The sequence below is a fragment of the Cavia porcellus genome, unplaced genomic scaffold (genome assembly GCF_034190915.1).
Source record: "Cavia porcellus strain 051 isolate PalLab524CR breed Dunkin Hartley unplaced genomic scaffold, mCavPor4.1 scaffold_15, whole genome shotgun sequence".
Classification (NCBI taxonomy): domain Eukaryota; kingdom Metazoa; phylum Chordata; class Mammalia; order Rodentia; family Caviidae; genus Cavia; species Cavia porcellus.
In genome coordinates this window covers 21,707,211-21,725,428 of record NW_026947498.1, presented here as the reverse complement: position 1 = coordinate 21,725,428, position 18,218 = coordinate 21,707,211, and the positions used below count along the sequence as shown (strand labels likewise).

At 32.1% G+C, this 18,218-nt stretch overlaps 1 long non-coding RNA gene across 20 annotated transcripts in view; it reads left to right on the top strand.

Moving 5' to 3' along the window:
• LOC101787661 (uncharacterized) overlaps positions 1-18,218 on the top strand; it is a 432,599-nt gene that overhangs the window by 318,298 nt on the left and 96,083 nt on the right. For 19 of the 20 annotated variants that reach the window (XR_010039364.1, XR_010039365.1, XR_010039368.1 and 16 more), the window contains one exon: positions 481-526. This is a non-coding gene — a long non-coding RNA (uncharacterized LOC101787661). Of the gene's footprint in view, positions 1-480; positions 527-9,266; positions 9,333-18,218 lie in introns of all 20 variants that reach the window. The other variant, XR_010039362.1, reaches the window with a different exon arrangement.

Genomic DNA, 18,218 nt, shown 5'->3' with positions numbered 1-18,218 from the left:
TCTCTGTGCTGAAATTTTATCTCACACACACACAAAAATGAAATACAAGCTTAGTACCTATATTTTTAATGACATAAAGAAACATTGCTAAATCTGAAATTCTTTCCATTTGTTTTCTTTAGTTGTTTGGCTTAATTTTAGTGATACGATGTTGTTTTAACTAGTGTTTTCCACCTTTATCAGGTGTCAGAAGTAAAATTACTAAATTGGTTAAAGTTATGAACAGTAAAGAGTCTTAATCACTATATTCATGCTCTACAGTGCACAGAAATACTCAATGCGTATGTAATGCTTTTATCCTAATGCTCATGTGTCCTTTGTTGGTATTGTTAGCCTTGCGTCTAGGCAAGGAGGGGATAGATGATGCCCTGGGAAAGAGACCACTGACACCCACTCATTGTTGATAATGTTAAAGATGTCCTGCTATTTTAAAAATTTTCTTAGATTTTTTATGTCATCTATTTTCCACTTCTTTTGCAGGATATCCCTAAAGATCATGCAGAAAAAGCTTTATTCACCTATACAGGTAGGAAAAAGAAAACTTTTCTAACAATATATTAAATTTGGTTTAGCAGTTTTGAAATTTATTTCCTTATTCTATAGTGATAGAATGAATGCTACTTATTCTGAGTAAGTGGAGGGTATATTGTAGCTACCTGCTAAATTTGAAAACATCCAACACAAAGTGTTTGTTAATTGGAGATTTTCTTCTGTGACATTATGGTTTGGATTTTACTATAAACAGAATTTTCCTATATACATTTTTTTCTTTATGGTATTTTGGAATCTTAGAATATATACAATTTCATGTTCAGCAAGGTAATTTAATATCTATTACTATATATATTGTTAGTGAGACTGTACTATAATTTTATATTTTTGTTGTTATTCTAAGATCATAGGTTTAAGGCACTTACTGTAATCATACATTTATTTATCTGTTAATCTGTTATTAAGTTAATTTGAAGGAATTTGCTTCAGTAATTGCTTTTACTGAAAAGTATAGAAAATGTGGCCCTTTGTTAGGCATAGGCCAAAAGAAATATAGAATCTCTACTGTAGTAAATACTTTGCTGATAATATCTTAATTGTAGGCATTCCAAAGAAAATGTAAAGTGTTCAGATATAGTTGAAGCTCTGCTTTACCTGCATGTTCTAGCCCCTCTTTTCTAATTGGGAATAGACTACTCCATGATTAAAAGAGCAGAAGAGTACAGCGTAGAGACACAGGACAAAACCAAATGATAACATAAACAGTAAAGATGGGCCAGAAGGCAGATTGCATTTATTCAGTCCTTGGTTTATAATCTCTCAGGTTTTCTGTGCGTTTGTAGAAAATCATTTGTTCTCTGATCAGAAAATTTTGTGGCAGGCAGATCATGGTACCTCTAGGAAGTTATTTTCTTGTTGATCAAACACATGTAATAGCGTCATTCTTGTCCACTCATGGAACTGAAAACAGGATCAAGCACAACAAAAGCAAAACATACTCTGTAAAGTGAATTTCTAACTCTCATATGGAGAGAACCTACAGTTCTGAGTGATATGCCGGAGAGGCTGAGGTGGTGGGGGGCTCAGATGCCGTGTTCAGCTCCATAAAGCCCCACTGAGATGAACTGCACTTACAGAAACCACACACAGCATGATTTTCTCAAACTGTTGTATTCTAGATCTACAGATGACTTTGTGATAAAGCATTGGATAATTTTCTACAGAATGACTATGATTTTGTGATTTGACTCAAGTTTTATAAGTTGTCTACTATGCAGTCAAAGGAAATATTTTATTTCCATTTATTGATGCTTTAAAAATTATTAAGTAGGTTACACAAATTTGTTACATGATTCCCTGTTACCTTTAGTTGATTATTGCTTATTTTTAGTATACAGAAAGAAAATATTATTAATACTTATTAACGAAGCTATATTTTAGACTTCACTTCTAATAAAATTAGAATTTTGTCAAGGTAAAGACATATTTATTACCATCGCTGTTTACTAGAATTTTATTATGTGGGAATCTGAACATATATCTGCAGATAATGTATAATCCCTAACATTTTCTAGAAGTTAATTTTTTAAATTTAGCAACTGTTTTTGTAATTTTAAGTGAGAAACTGATAGTAAATATTTTATACTTATCTTTGTTTGCATTATCTAAAATTAAAGAGTATTATAATAAGTTAGAAATTATTGTATCCCTCAAAATTAGTTACTTCTAAAGTTTTAGTGCTTTCAGATTCCATCTTTGTATATAAAACATAAATATCAATATGCTCACATACTGGTTTCATATTACATACACAAGTCTATGCTTTTTATTATTTTAATTATAGATATTCCTCTAAGTCAACATATTATCCATTTCCTCCTAGTAATGACTATATATTAGACAATCTTGAGTACATCATGATTTATTTAATAGACTTTCTAAACATTTTTTTAAAATAGAACTTTAAAACAGAACAAAAAGAGGCCTTCCTTAATTACACTTTTGGCAAGCATACAAAATAATAGCTCCCATTTGTACATGCAATCAAGAAATTAAGGAGAGAAGACAAAGTGTTACAGTAAAGAAGTATAGCAAGCAGTATTTGGTGAGGGTACAGCCATGGCTAAGGCAAAGAACAATTCTAAATGTAAATGCTCCTGAGAGTGTGCTGTAGGGATGTAAAGCTGAAAATCTGCCAACTTTCTCAATATTTACTTCCATAACCACTTAGAGACCTCCCGTTCACCTCTGCCTTCACCAGTTATACGTCTCTCTAGTACTTCAGGGAAACCAGATCTGCTCAAATGATGTCACATATCATATTCATTTTGTATGTATCTTTTACCCCACTAGATTTTTAGCTTTGGGAGAATAACAATCATGTGTTAATCATCTTTGAAGTTAATGCACAGAACAAATATTTGTCCAATTAAGTTGAATTGAAATTTGAGAAAAGGGACTGATCAAATAAAACTCTTAAATATGAAAAATAAAATTGCTAACGTGCTACTTTCTGCCTATTATTCCTGGAATGAATTAGATGCAAATGATATAAGCATAATATTTGAGTATAGAACAGAAATTATTTTGAATTTAGTTGTAGTGATTTTAGGAAATTCATTTACAAAATCATATTTAAAAATAATACATCAAAATCAAGTATGCCAGAAAAAATGTTTATAAAATTTTGCAAAAATTAGTTCGAGGAGTGCTGATATACACTTCTTCATATGGATCAAATAGCACTTGGTCATTTTGCATTCAATAAAATGCATATATGACATTAATGTTAATATGATAAATTTGTTTCTATGGGATAAAAAATATCAGTGGTAATTTTTTTTTTTGTACTGAGAATCAAACTCAGGACCTTGTACTTGCCAGGCAGGTCCTGTGCCACTGAAGTACATTGCCAGTTCTATCAGTGATAATTTATTCAAAAAGACATTTTGTTATATGAACTTTATTAGGAAAATATAATGCTCTTTACCATACCTTGAATAATGTGATTTGCTCATGCCACTTATTCTTTGACATTATCTTATCCTACAAAAGTAGGAGTGTTACTAGTTTGCTTGAAAGAGGTACTTTCACATTAGTCTAAATTTGGTTACAAGGTAAATTTAAAATATGGTTAGCGGATGTGACAACCTCAGTTTTCCTTGTATAAAAGTTAAGAATCACTGGGAATCACAAAATTTTCCTTTAAGACTAATATCTTAATGCATAATGGTTTTTTTCCTCATGTAACTTGTAGAAGTTCTTAACTAATTTTATAAATTTCTTACTGGACAATTATTAAGTCATTGGGAAGGAGGAAATGACATTGGTCATGGTTCCTTGTTTATTGGTGTGTTTGTTGATGATCTTTTAAAATCCAGAACAGTGTTTCAAATGTAAACCTTTGCAATGTCTTTGGTTTCAATGTTTTGGTCTAGTCATTGTCATAGTTGTTAAACCATATTATGCTATTCAAGTATAATGTTGGCACATTTTTGCTGAATTCACCATTAACTTTACACTATTTATTACCACCTTTTCCTTTATTCATTTTTCTGTAACTATTTTGTAATGCATTAACCTAAAAGAAAATGGAGAATTAAGGTAATAGATTGATAAAAATCAAGTGACATGAAAAATAAAAATCAAATATTCTACCATTGTCATATAATCATTATTGAATAAAATGGGCTTATTGCACCCTGACTTGTTTACATTTTTGCTGCTAAAGATTTTTTTTTTTCCTTTTGGAGATCTAGCATGCTTTCTTCCTGGACAAATTTACTCTTTCTTGCTCTGTTTCAATCCTTTATTACACTCTAAAATATTTCACTGCATTTAATGATATTTATTTATAGTTGTTTACATGTCTTTCCTAATATAATTGAGAATCTTAAGCTAGAAATAATCTTTAAAATACGTTTTGAAAGAATCATAAGCTTTCAGAAATTTGCAGCTATAGGAGAGAAATTTTCCTTCCGATCCATTTGTAAATCAGCAGTAATGATCCATTACCCTCAGCTTCTTTGAACTTTGTCTCCTACAATCAGCATCCATGTGGACATGTGGGATTTGGGGTCTTCTAGAGGTAATTATATTTATACAAGATCGTAAGGCAGGAGACTCATGGGGTTATGCTTTTAGAATAGTCACCAGAGAGTTAGCGTCCTCCCTTTCTATCAGGTGAGTCTAGGGCAAAAAGGTAATGATTTTCAAGCCAGCAAGAGAACTTTAGCTAAAGTATCTAATCTGCTGGCTCCTTGATTATGGACTTCATAACCTCCAAAATATTGAGAAATCAACTCTGTTGCTGAAGCCTTTGAGGCTACAGCTTTGTATTAATGGCAGTTCAAGAGGACTGGAAAACCACACCAATTGTCAATATCTGATTTGCACACATTCTTCAAATTCTGTCAATTGTTTAAATAAATTCCAATGTATGACTGTATTTTATAATGTAAGAATTTGTTTCCAAATGAAGCTACTTGTTTATCAGTTGTGTTTTATTGTTTATCTCTTGGTAGAGATAAGTTCCAGAGACTTTTCTTGATTTCCATTTTTTGATGATTATGTGCCAGTCATTTTGTAGAATGTATTTAATTTGAATCTGATACACGGACTATATTTTATGCAAAGTCATATCCTAGCATTTAGTTAGTGATTGACAGGGAGATGATGGTCAATAAATGTTAATTGGAGAGAGAATTCATGCTTGAAAATGCTGTGAAAGTCAGACTTTAAATCACTAACCTAATGTTGATAATTAATTTTTTTAAAATACCACACACACTTAAAATAGGGTGAAAAAAACCAGACTCTATTATTCAGATTCTGATGTCTTCTCCTACAAGCATGGAGGTGCTTTAATTTGTTTAGTGAGCATGAATACACTAGCTTCTGTGTAAATTGATGTTGGTACTTTTAGGGCAGTGAGCCTTTCTCAAATACGTATCTATGGTCTGTTTTCATGGTCAAAAGTGGTTTTATGTTCATACTAACATAAGAGAAATTTGGTATAAGGATTTAGGAAACTTTTTGGCATTTTGATAAAATGATTTTATTTTTGCTGAATCTCATAAATTCAAAATACTGTACATTTTATCACATGTATAGTTTTGTAATTATTAATTTGCATTGTATGTCTATTAATATTGATTCACAATTTTGTGATTCATTTTCATTACTTTCAGGGGATCAGAGTAGAAATGTGCTTGATAAGTTCATAGAACTGGATTACCTTTCATCAATTTCTAAGTATCAAATGAGTAATGTATACTAAAGAGTCATGTGATTCTTCTGTGATGTTTTTGAGGAGCATGAAGAAATCTCTTAGGTCTTAGGTACACTCCCTCATCTGGACTCTCAAATGACCATATGATATTATAATTCTAATATAGGGTTATCTCATTTTCTCCTGCATCTGATTTTCTTGCACACCAAAACACTGATTTTAACAACATTTCTCTCTATAGAACATTCTCTTATTTTTCTTTCCCTTCCTTGAATGCATTGTTTCATTAATCACTAGCAACACAGAATTTCCAGTGAGGACAGAATACCAGTAAGTGCCTCTCACCAAGACAATGGTCAGTGGTATAATTGTTACTTCTGTGTGACAGAGTCTAAGTATAGGTTTCCAAATATTCAACTCAAGAGATAATAGACAAAGGGGGAAAAAAGGATGAGAGAAATAATAGAGGGAACATAAAAAATAATAGGGGAAATCCTGTAAAGAAATAAAATATGGTCTGCTTTAAATTTAATTTGTATTAGAAGCATTCAATCTCAGTAACAACTTAGTTCAAAACATTTATGAATCAACATATTTATGAATCACAGATGATTATGAATCAGACAGGTATCAGGAAATGAAGACAAATGCAAAACAAAAGAACCTGTTCTAGACTGACATCAGTGTTTTGGACAAGATCAAACCAACTATGATTTCAGTGTAATTGACCTGGGTCCCTACTAAAGTATTATCTGAAGAGAAACCTTTCCTAACCTTCATGGGGAGGAAATGATGCCCATAAAAAATTTTGAAGAAGACTAAACTAATCAAAAGAGTAGAATGGGGAAAGTGTGCAACTTGAAAGTCAGTGTTTACCCTAGTGGCTGGGTATACTGTCTGTGCTCAGTAAACATTTACTCAGTAAGTAAATAATTTAATTTGTTGCAGTTTATTAAACCAAGGCAAAAGTACTACACAGAAAGATACAAGCATAACAATCCTCACGAATGGAAGAAAGGGGCAAATCTCCACTCCCTTAGTGGTAGATTAAAATTGCATGATAAAGAAGCTGATTTCAGACTAGAAACCTAAATGTAAGCCAGAATGGAGATCACTGTTTAGAACACAAGCCTCCTGGCTTTAATCATGTGTCACAGGAATGCAAGGTTATGAACTGAAGTGTAGCTTTTTGTAAGTGACTAAGTGTAGGAGGCAGGAGGGACATGGAAACGCGAAGTGAGATGCTTTTTCACTCCTCTTGGTAAGGATGATGAAGACAAAATGATCATTGGAAAAAAAAATGGAATGAATGGAGTTTCTCACTCACTTACCATGCAGTACAGAGGAGGAATATTTTGCAGTGTTAAAAGGAGAAATGAAAATTTTCACAATTACCAGTGACCTGTGATCCTGGGTGGGTGACAGTATTCTACTTAGACCCAAGTGCATGAGATGACAACTAAGTATGTGACAAATAGAAACATCAAAAAGAATCCAGCTTTAAACATAATGCTTGAGATGCATGGTGAGGAAGAGAAAAGGCCAAAACAGAAGAAACGTGTGTATTCTCATACCTATGCACATATAGTAAGGATTCTCTGTTCCAATTCTGCCTGCAGAGAGAAAACTCTACTTTCTCATTAACTTATTGCTGTCAAATTAATATATTGCTCAAATATATCATTTGAAACTCCGGTAATTTAATCCATATTTCTAAGTGTACCGCAGACAAGAATGCTGTAGTTTAAAACTGGTTCCAGATTTGTGAAAGCATCACGTGTCTCTACCACAAAAGCAAATGGGAAGACTGCCAGTTACACGCCTGAACCTGCTTCGGTTTCAATTACCTAAATTATTGAGGCAGAAACAACCTCTGTGCTTGATTTACTCTTCTAATTGTCTCAGTCTTCAGCTTTGGCTTGCTTTGGGCATGTTTCCTTGTTCTATTAAAAATAGAAAGGAAAATTCATTTCATATTTTGATTGCTTTATAAAAAAATTTAATATGCAATGCAAATAATTAACATTTTATAAATCTCTATATTTAAAGAATAGTATGCAGAGCAAGGAGAGAGTGACTCACCAGCTTCATCTCACTATCATCATCTGATAAGTCAATTACTTCTTATTGTTTTTCTGTAACAAACCTCAGTGACTGGTTCTTACAAGTGAGTAATAACCTTTGAGCACCTCCTGAGTTAAGATACCCAAAGAAAGCAAATTCACTTTGAACTTTCCTTATGTTTGTCAATCTTGTGAAGATTAATCTCCAGTTAATCAAGTTTTTGCAGTGATCTCAAATTTGAATAGATAAAAGGAGATGACTTAACACAAATACCCTCCAACCAAAACCTCAATTTTTCCGAGTGCTAACCTCAAACCTTGAGATTTTATCTAGAGAAGGCGTTAACTACAGTCATTGTTTTACTGCTAATATTTTTTAAACTTGCATGATGGAAAAGCCAGAAGAGTGAGGTGATACATAAATTACAACTGTTTCAAAATGTAGTTTTGGATTACCTCTTTTGAAACAGATAAACAAAATTTATGTGATATTTTTCTTCTTGTCCTGTACAGTCACTCAAAGTGCCTCTCATGTTTTAGTAATCATTTGCATTTCAATATCTATAATGCAGAGAATCCAATGTATAAAATCCAACATATATAAACACAAGTTTATATACTACAAACTTTTAATGGCCTAACCTCATGAAGCATGTGAGTAATCATCCATTTACTTTTGTCTATTCATGTGTTCATTTTTTTCTTTTTCTTTCTTTCTTTCTTCTTTCTTTCTTTCTTTCTTTCTTTTTTCTTTCTTTCTCTTTCCTTTCATCCAAAGATTAAAGTCAAGGTCTTCACACTGAGTTTTTGTTGCTGTTGTTGTTTTTATTAGAAAGAGAGTATCACTATTTCAATAAATTGCCCAACATTGTGATCTTTTAGCCTCAGCCTTCCAAAGTGTAGGGATTACAGGTGTGCACCTCCATGCCCAACTCTGATTTTACACTATGCTGAGACTGTACTACACTCTGGAGTAGTTATAAATTACACTTTGAGAGATGCTTGCAAATCTGGGCACATAGAAGAGAATCTCTTATTCCTTAAACAGGCAAAAACACAAGGTGTGGCTTCTAAGGAGAGATGTGGAGCAAAAGATTTCAAGTTAGTGACACTTACTAAATGGATAACATACTTTAAGGCATCAGAACATAGTTCCAGGCATCTTTCTGGGAAAGAGATCACTCCTGAGGACTAATAATATGGAGTGTGTACAATATAGAAGATAGGGGAAGGCATTGTCAAGATAAATTGGGATGTGGTAGATTACAGGAGCTTTGCATGCAGTGTTAACTCCAAACTAAATTTTAAATACAGTTAATGAATGAATAAATTTGAAATTTGGCATGTTCCATCGATCAGATTTACCTTACAGACTGCTCTCTGAATATTTTTGCAATTGTGAAAGCACAAATGGTCAAGGAGGAGGAGAGCCCTGAAAGATACATTTTTGTATCAAATTGACAGGACTTTACCACCCACAGGTGGGAAGATAACACAAGCTGGAAATCTTGGCTATCTTTCGAAGGACTGCAGTAAAGTCTGTTCAGGTAAAGGCGCTATTCATTTACTGCAAAGAAAAACAGGTTTGGGGGAAAGACAGTGAGTTCAGCTGTGCACATGTTGAGAGGTCTGTGCAAATTGAGCAGATTCAGGTAATCACATAGGTAGACAATTGAAAGGAAACCTCTCTGTGAAGAGAAAAATGGGCTAGAAATTGTGATCAGAATGCAATCAGTAAAAAAGATGTAGTAGAAGTTAATTCATTGAAACGAATGAGATACTCTGGCCAGCCAGGAGTGAGCACAGTGTGAAACCTTAGTGAGCCAGTAGATTACACGAAAGCATGAACACAAGATTGATGCAACAAGAGTCTCAGTCTGAATCTTAATGTGCTTAATATTAATGTAAAAAGATTTATTTAATAGATTTAATATTTTGAAAGACAAGGATTTGAAGTCTGGAAAAAGTCTTTCCTAAATAAAATGAAGTTTCACCTTGGAGTATAATAATACATTGCTGTAAACCTTAGCAGTTTACAATGAATTTTCTATTTTGAGTCACAAAAATTCAAACCATTTTAACTATGAGTGACTTAACACTTTTATTCTTATCAGGTTTTTGGCATTTTTGTTTTGTTTTTATGGTTTTGTATAATCCAATTCACTTGAAGAACAATCTCTTCAAATATGAAGTTTTCAGTGATCCATCTCAGCCACAGCAATATTTTCCTGCTTTAGCTCATAAGAAAGAATACTAATAATATATAAAAAAAATTGGAGTAAAAATAAATGAAGTATTTTACCTTAAGAATGTGTTGCTCAACTACTGTGTTTAATGTCGCTATCATGTGAGTTAGGATAATTGAGAAGAATGACTTACTTTTTCTATATTGTAAAACTACAGTAAATACAAAAACAGGAAAAGTCTGAGGTGCTTTATTTTTTGTGAGAATTAAATAAGTTTTAAGCAGCTATTAAGTCTTATAACATATATTTTAGACTATTTTAGATAAGTAAATGTTCAACTTTTAATTATACCCATAAGCCTCAGTGTTATCTCTATGAACTCAGTAAGGGAGGAGATTAGATGTCACGAAGAAAAGTCCATTGCATACTCTTGAAAGTTTTAGGATTCTTTACTGCTTGTTTTACTATATTTTATCCCCATCATGATATTACTTAAGCAAATTATGAACTTTTGCAAAGTAGATATAAAACCTAATTACTTAATTTAGTAATATCTTTTCTCTAACTTGATGTCAGAAAATTTATGTCCTATTTTCAATATATAGCACGATCATCATTTTTTATTAGTACCTATTGGGAATATATAGTAGTTACATTCATCACGGGGAGTGAGTTAGTACATGTATGTAATACATCTTAATTCTTTTTTCTGTCCTCTACTCCTCTTTTTATGCGTACATTTTGAGATGATATAAAGTGAAATAATTTGCACACACAGGCTCAAATATCAAATGATTTCATGAAAAACATACATGAGAGAGAGAGAAGATAGATAAATAGGAAGTATGAAGGTCTTTTTTAAATGGATGGAGGAGGAAGGGAAGGGAAAGGGAACTGGAAAAGAAGAAGAAAAATGAAAACAGAGCTTTCACAATTGTCATTTTAAAATACAGAATCATTTATTATAAATAAATAAAAGTGTCTTTTGTGATACTTACAGTTATATTCAAAAACTATTTAAAACTTTTGCATAACAAAAAGAATGCATTATTTTTTGAAATAATTTGAAAGTCAGAGTTATCCATGAGCGTATTGGGTGCATGAGACCCCAGTGGCCCTCCCTCCCATCTCCCCCATGCTCGTCCATTTTCTCTTTTTGGCGGACTCTTTCCTTGATCACACAGCTACACACAGCTCTGATCTGCACACGGCCAGTAAATATCAAAGGCATAAGAAATGCTACAGATGTAATTTTTTAAAAACTTTCTAAAGGCAGAGATTTTCTAAAAACAAAGCGCCTCAGCCGTGTAAGCTATTTTTGAGCAAAGGTGAGGTGAAGGTGGGGCAAAGTGGTTGTTCGAAGGAACGTCTAAGTTTATGGATTGTTTTGTCATCTAGATTGGTATTTTCATGAGTTTCTTGATGAGATAAATAAGTAAAAGGAATGTCCACTTGCTAATATTGCTCCAAATTGATTTTGGCAAGAAACTGATACCCTATCTTTATGCATTTTTAATTTACTATTTAAAAACAAATCGCTCTAAATTAAAAAATAAAATAAAAAATTACTCCTTATATTCAATTGCTAACATAAGTTTACAGCTTAGAATTTTGTAAGCAATTTTTTGAAGTGTATAGTTTTTTTTGTTACAGGAGCATAATATAAATGTCTTTGACATCTTAGGTTTAAAATAAGGAATCTGAATATTTTTAAAGAAATTTAAGACACTTTTGACATTAAATTGTATTAAGAATTTTTTCTTCATGAAAATTCAGCATTTCTTATTATAATGAAATGAATTAGGTATGTGATTTCTAAATTTTCTTTTTTCTTTGTGTTTTTTATTCTGCTTATATTAACATAATAAATTCATAAATCTTCCCAATTTCTTTTCTTCCAACATTGAAAACTCTTGGTGCTTCAAATCTGCTAATTAGATAAGTATAACAAATTTGTAATTTTTCATCTTTTTAAAAAAACTTTTATTAATAGCATGTTTGCAGCATATAATGTTTACAATTATTGTGAGGAACTTATACATGCACATGCCATACTTTAGTTCCTTTACTTTTCTCTCTTCTCTTCTGTTACTCTCATTTTTTAGATAGCATTACATTCATTTATTTATCATGAAAGTTTTTCGACGATTAATTATCATGCATACAGATTATCAACCAGATTAATCAAGAAACATATAAAATGCATAACACACTTATACTGAATCAAGGTATACTTTTAGATCCCTTGTCCATGGTATATTACAGTAACTTTCTTTTCTATATTTTTACTAATATCTTTTCTTATATTGCACTTTATTTATATATTGAGTTTCTCAAATAAGAGAAACCATACAATAGTTAAGCTTATGTGTCTAATTTATTCTCTTAACATTATGATTTCAAAATATCCCCATTTTGTTAATCCGTTCCTTTTCACGGTAACTTCTCCCCTTCTGTATCTGCCAACTGAAATCATACTTATGTTTTAATACTTAGCAGTCTCTCTTAACATTCCTGTGTAATCCTTATTTATCTAATACTGCACTTTGGAATCTGCTTTCCTGTTCTGGGTATACAATTGTACCTGAGAAGACCTCTTGGTGACATTTCAGAAGACCTGTGAAAGCTTGTCTTACTGTCATAAGATTTAATTACTAAACATTAAGATGTCATTAAAGTTTTAGGTTTTAAAATAACCTGATTTACATATTCAGAGCTCTTAAAAATATTTATAAAATTTAGTTTGCTGAATCTTTGAAAAGTAGCTTAAATTTATATATATATATATATATATATACACATATATATATATAATAAGTATTTGAATCAGGATTATTTAAAATAAATTATGTTTGGCAGCTGTGTTCTATAAAAGTGAACATATAAATTAAATTAAAAAATTATCCAAACTAAGTGCAAAAATGTCATCAAATAGTACATTAAAAACTATTCTTTATAGCATTCTTAGAGTACGTGTTTAATTTTTGATGATCCTCCTTCCATTTAGCTATGTAAATGTTTGTTTCTCAAAATAAAATTGAGAACATTAATAACCAAGATATGCCCTCAGTTTACAAATAGGTAATTGACAAATTCAGAACAATTGTTTTGGTAATCATCTTAACCGGATACTGTTTGGAGACAGCTGTAACTTCAAAAAGAAGAAAATAACCTGAGAATTGTTTTCTTCCATTTGTTAATATCAACTATCTCTATCTCATTTGGATGCATATTTATATTTACATTTGCATTTATACTAGCATGCATGTCATACATAGCACAGTATTTATATCAGTTAATCAGAAAATTGTCTTATCCCTTTTAATAACCAGGGAAAAGGTACATAGTGTGGAGGAAATCAACCAGAAATGTTTAAATTGTTTCCATGTTTCTCTTTAAATAACTGTGAGGCAGAGTTGCTCTTCTCTAGTCTAGGTAGAGTTCAAGTGTTTTTAAATGTTTTTGGATTGATTATAATGAACTAAAGGAAAATATAGTTACTGGTTTTGTTGAATTTAGATAGAAACTAGTACAGATACGTTTTGAGATCATATGATAAATTATCCAAATATAAGTATCAATTAACTCTTTCCTGAAAGGAATTGATGTTTTTCTATTTCAGCGCAATTCATCTAAAATAAATTTTCTGGCAAAAATGATTACGGCTTCCTGGTTTGGCACTATTTCTGGTCTTCAAACACCTCAGTCACTCAAGGTTTAACTCCCGTAACCTTCAGACCACACAAATAGTACAGTGTTTATACTATTGTACTTGGTTTAACAAAATAGAGGCATTAGTCACAATTTTGATTCTTTACATATTGACCAGACTCCTTAAGGCAAAAGATCAAAGCCTCTTTTATAAAAGAAAAAAAGAAAGCCACCATGCTAGAAAATAGAGAAAATCTGAGTCTTAAATTAAATTCTAAGCCCCATACATTGACTTTTCAACAGTTCAAACCTCAAGTTTCCACTGCCATTTGAAACAAAAAGAAATTTGCCAAATCTAAGTGCTATGCATTAGCAACCTCATTGTTTTATTTAATAACATTTCTCTCTGTACTCAGATTGCCTCCTGTTTTATTTTAAAATTTCTACTTTTTCTATTTTTTCTATGTTGTCTCCTTTTTATCCTTCACTTCTTTCTTTTAAGTTGTCCTATATCTTCCTGTTTGTCTTTCATGTCTAGACCTCCTAGAAGTCTAATTACTTTTGCCTGCAAAAAATAAGCTTAAAGAGACCAAATGCTGCAGCTTTCTCAGTGCCTTGTCCTAGGTAAGGAACTATGAGAGATGGCCTTTGAATATTCTCAACATCAATTCTATTGTGTCTGATTCTTGGTACCATTTTGAAGTGTTGTCTGTCTAGATCCTATATTGACAAGTGTTGATGATTACAATCCTTCCCTACTTTCCAGAGAGGAAACAATATCCATCTTTACAATCATAATTATAGAACTTTATTATATACTGCTATGAATTCCTTTCTCTTTACTAAGAAAATAGCCATTATGAGAAAATCTGCTCTGGAGTCACAGAGTATAGAAAAGTCCAAAGGCTTAGGTACAACAGAAATCCATCCAGCTGTGTGGCAAAAAACTATTTCAAAGCACATAATGCACTTCACCAACACTTTAGTTAGATTGGCCTTTTAAATACCCTAGAGCCAGAAACAAAATACAATCTTCCAACGGCACTTTAATTTTTCAACTCAGTCAGTATTTAGACATGTTTTGCACCAAGCTTATATGCTTTAATCATTGAAATGTTTGTTTGCTTAGAGGGGAAATGAGGATGCCAGCGAAAATGGCCAAAACAAATGACAAAAAATTCAGAATGAACTTGACATTCGTGCAGGCACTGTGGCAATGAGGCTGGCACTTACTCATCTCATAGGGCAGTGATATCTGATAGAACTGCCATCCCCCTGCTTTGACACTTGGCAATGGTAATTGCTTTTGTGAGAAAACTAAACATATCATTCCTACCATGAAGTGAATACAGGAAAGAGCTTATGAAGTGGCATTCATAGATATAATTTCATACATTATTTCTAAAATCTCTAGATTTATTGGTATTATTAAATCTGTAATTTGATTTTCAGGCACCAGTACATTTAGTTTACGAAAGTGATGACTTGGGTAAGGCAAATTCCAGGAAATGGGGTGCCTTGTTATTACCGCATATGGGCTTTCATTGAAAGGTAGTTGAGCTGATAGAGGCTAACAAAAGACCCTTAGGCATTGCAGCATTAACTGCTCAGATGTTCTTCAAGGCAAATGGAACAGCATTATGCAAAGAATTTCACTTCTCTTTAATATTAACAGAAATAAGTTAATTCAGAAAAAATAGGAATATCAAAATAATAGGAAGAATTTAAATTCTGTATCTACAATGAACTCAAATTAAAAGATGGCACATTATGGGTTGGTAGAGTTTTCTTGATTTATTTTTGCGCTCTAAGTAATTCCTATGGACTAGAGTTGTCTAAAAGATAAACAGTAGCTCTAATCCATGCCAAAATAGACAATATCCATTTTTTCATGCTGTTTGTGAAAATAACTTTTCTATTCTAAAGTAAATTAAAAATCAGATTTCTGAATATGACTCCAGTGCCAACTTGAACACAAATTAAAAATAAATTGCACATATCTTCCTTTATTTTGTCCTTTTATATTACCTGTGTCAGGAAAACATTCTACTAGATTCCCTAGACTACCCAATGACTTTGACCCTTCTATTCTGTTTCATACGAGCTCTCATAGTTTTCAACCTCCTCTCCTGTCTCTCCTGTATTTTAAACTATCTCTAAAGAAGCATTTTCTAGTAGAATACTATACATCTCTGAATAATAATAGAATATTGATATCTTTATTATTGTCAAAATATTATTATACATATTGTTAATATTAACCATACCACTATTCATCATATCCTACTCTTTACAAATAAGATATATGCAAAAATATTTGGGTAAACAGACAGTAAGTTCTAGAAAATCTGGAAATATATCTAGGAACACTTTTTTGGGAACCCTTGTTGCTGTTTTGGTTGGTTGGGATAATTTCCCAGCAAATTTTTAAAAAGTACTAATTATGAACCAAAGTGCTATGACTTACGACTTTAGGGTGCTACTTCTTTAAAAACCTTTACAAAGGTTAGAAGAATTCTAATAAGAGCTCATTTCTGCCATTGTAATTTACATTTAAAATAAAATGCAGCAAAATAATATATTTAGTATTTTATAAAAGGACAAAAGACTTCCAAAACAGTTAAATCTATCCAATACTCATCAGTGAAGTTTAACAAGAACTGATCACCTGTGAACTGTATGATATTGTTATTGACTGTAGAGTTTTAAAAAGCTTGTCTAGCTTATTCTGTTTAAAAGAATGAAAAGAATCAGAAATAAGCTAGGCCTGGTAGTGCATACCTGTAATCTTAGCACCCAGGAGGCAGAGGCAGGAGAATTTCTGCAAGATCAAGGCCATCATACAAATGGCTACACAGTGAGTTCAAAGCCACCCTGAACTGTATACTGAGATACTGTCTTAAAAAAAATCATGCACAAAATAAAATTCATGAATGTACACGTGTGTCCAAGTTTTCTTGTTCTTATTAGTGTATTTATATAATTGTAGAGCAAAAACTACATGGCATGTAGTATGTGACTTTTATTTCTACATTTTGATGTTCCTAGAAATTAGGTTATTTCTGTGTCTTCTCAAAAGCATGAAACATGAGTAAATAAATTTATAAAAATTCAGAAGTTTTAATGTAGAAGTATTGCTTTTTATATTACTGTGCAACAAATATTAATTTTCAAAGCAGAAGTTTGTTATGTTTTGAAAGCCATTTGCACTATTAAGAGATCAGAATTTTATGGATTCAGAGTATAAATATAATACTCTTTTTTATTGCTTGTGGAAATGAATTACAATTGATCAATAGTTTTTGAGTGCTGCTGTACTTTAGTTTTTGTTATAGTAAAAGTTAATGGAGTCATTAGTTGAGTACTTCTGTTCAGCTCTACTTTGATGTAATTATAAGAATGTCTCCAAAACACGTGAAACAATGTGTTTGACTCATAGAAAGTCATTAAGCAGGAAGCCTTATCAGGGAAGAATGTAGAATCCAGAGATCCTGCGACATGGTGGCAGCAATGAACAATGACTCATTAAAGTGCTGAGATTATAATATTAAAGACTATGTGGAACTTCCTTAGAAGCAAGAGTAAAAGGAGAAGGCATTTTGTATGAGTGAAATACCCTGAATGAAAGAAGGCAGTTTTCACTATGTATAACATTTAACAAGACTGTAGGAAGTGTCTCTCATGTCTCCCCTGAAGAGTTCTTGCATAAAATTTGCATGAGAATGGTGGGAAAAGTTCATATATGGCTTTGACATGCACAAAGAAAAGTTAGTGTTTAGAATGGTCTGAAACAGGGATCTCAAACTGATTTTTAAGCTAAGTTGTAATACAATAAAAGCAGAATTTAAAATGGATTAAGTCCTCAAGGGACATGCAATATGTGATGATAGTTGGAGGATGGAAAGAAAGTCTGCAAGAGCTTAGAGCTATAGGAAAGGTTTCCAGTAATTCAGGTGTGAAATGAGTGATAAGCTTTTAGCTTCAGGTGGTGCCCATTAGAGAAGACTACAAGGAGGGAATACCTGAGGCATTTAATTTACAATAATATCAAATATATATATTTTAATCTTATAACTACCCCCACGTTTGATCTCGCAGTTGTTGGTTTAGTTCTGTAAGCAAAAACTGTTACCACTAATGAATTTCTTATCTCTCAAAGGCCTTATTAAAAATCCAAATTGTCTTGTCATAAAAAGACTCCAGTACATCATATTATGGATCCACTAAATGCATGTATTTTCAATTATTTTCCAACACTAGCAGTAGCCCTTGAGGAAATAGACTCTGTTTCCCCATTATGAAACAATAGTTTGCAAATTTGGGGTTGATGACCCATTTGATGGCTTGAGGCTGAAAGCTGTGCATCTATCAAATAGAAGGTATGTAGGACATAATGGAAACCATCTTCTGGAAGTGTTATTAATGCCATTTACTAAGCATACAAACCAACGTATGCCAAAAAGTCAAATTAGCAACGTCTACTTTAGTTCTGGATCAATGAATGATTTGGTTTTGTTTTACTAATTCTCTACACAAGCTCCAAATCAAATGGCTAGCAAATTTGATGAGGACATGAGGTGAATGATGAAACAAATC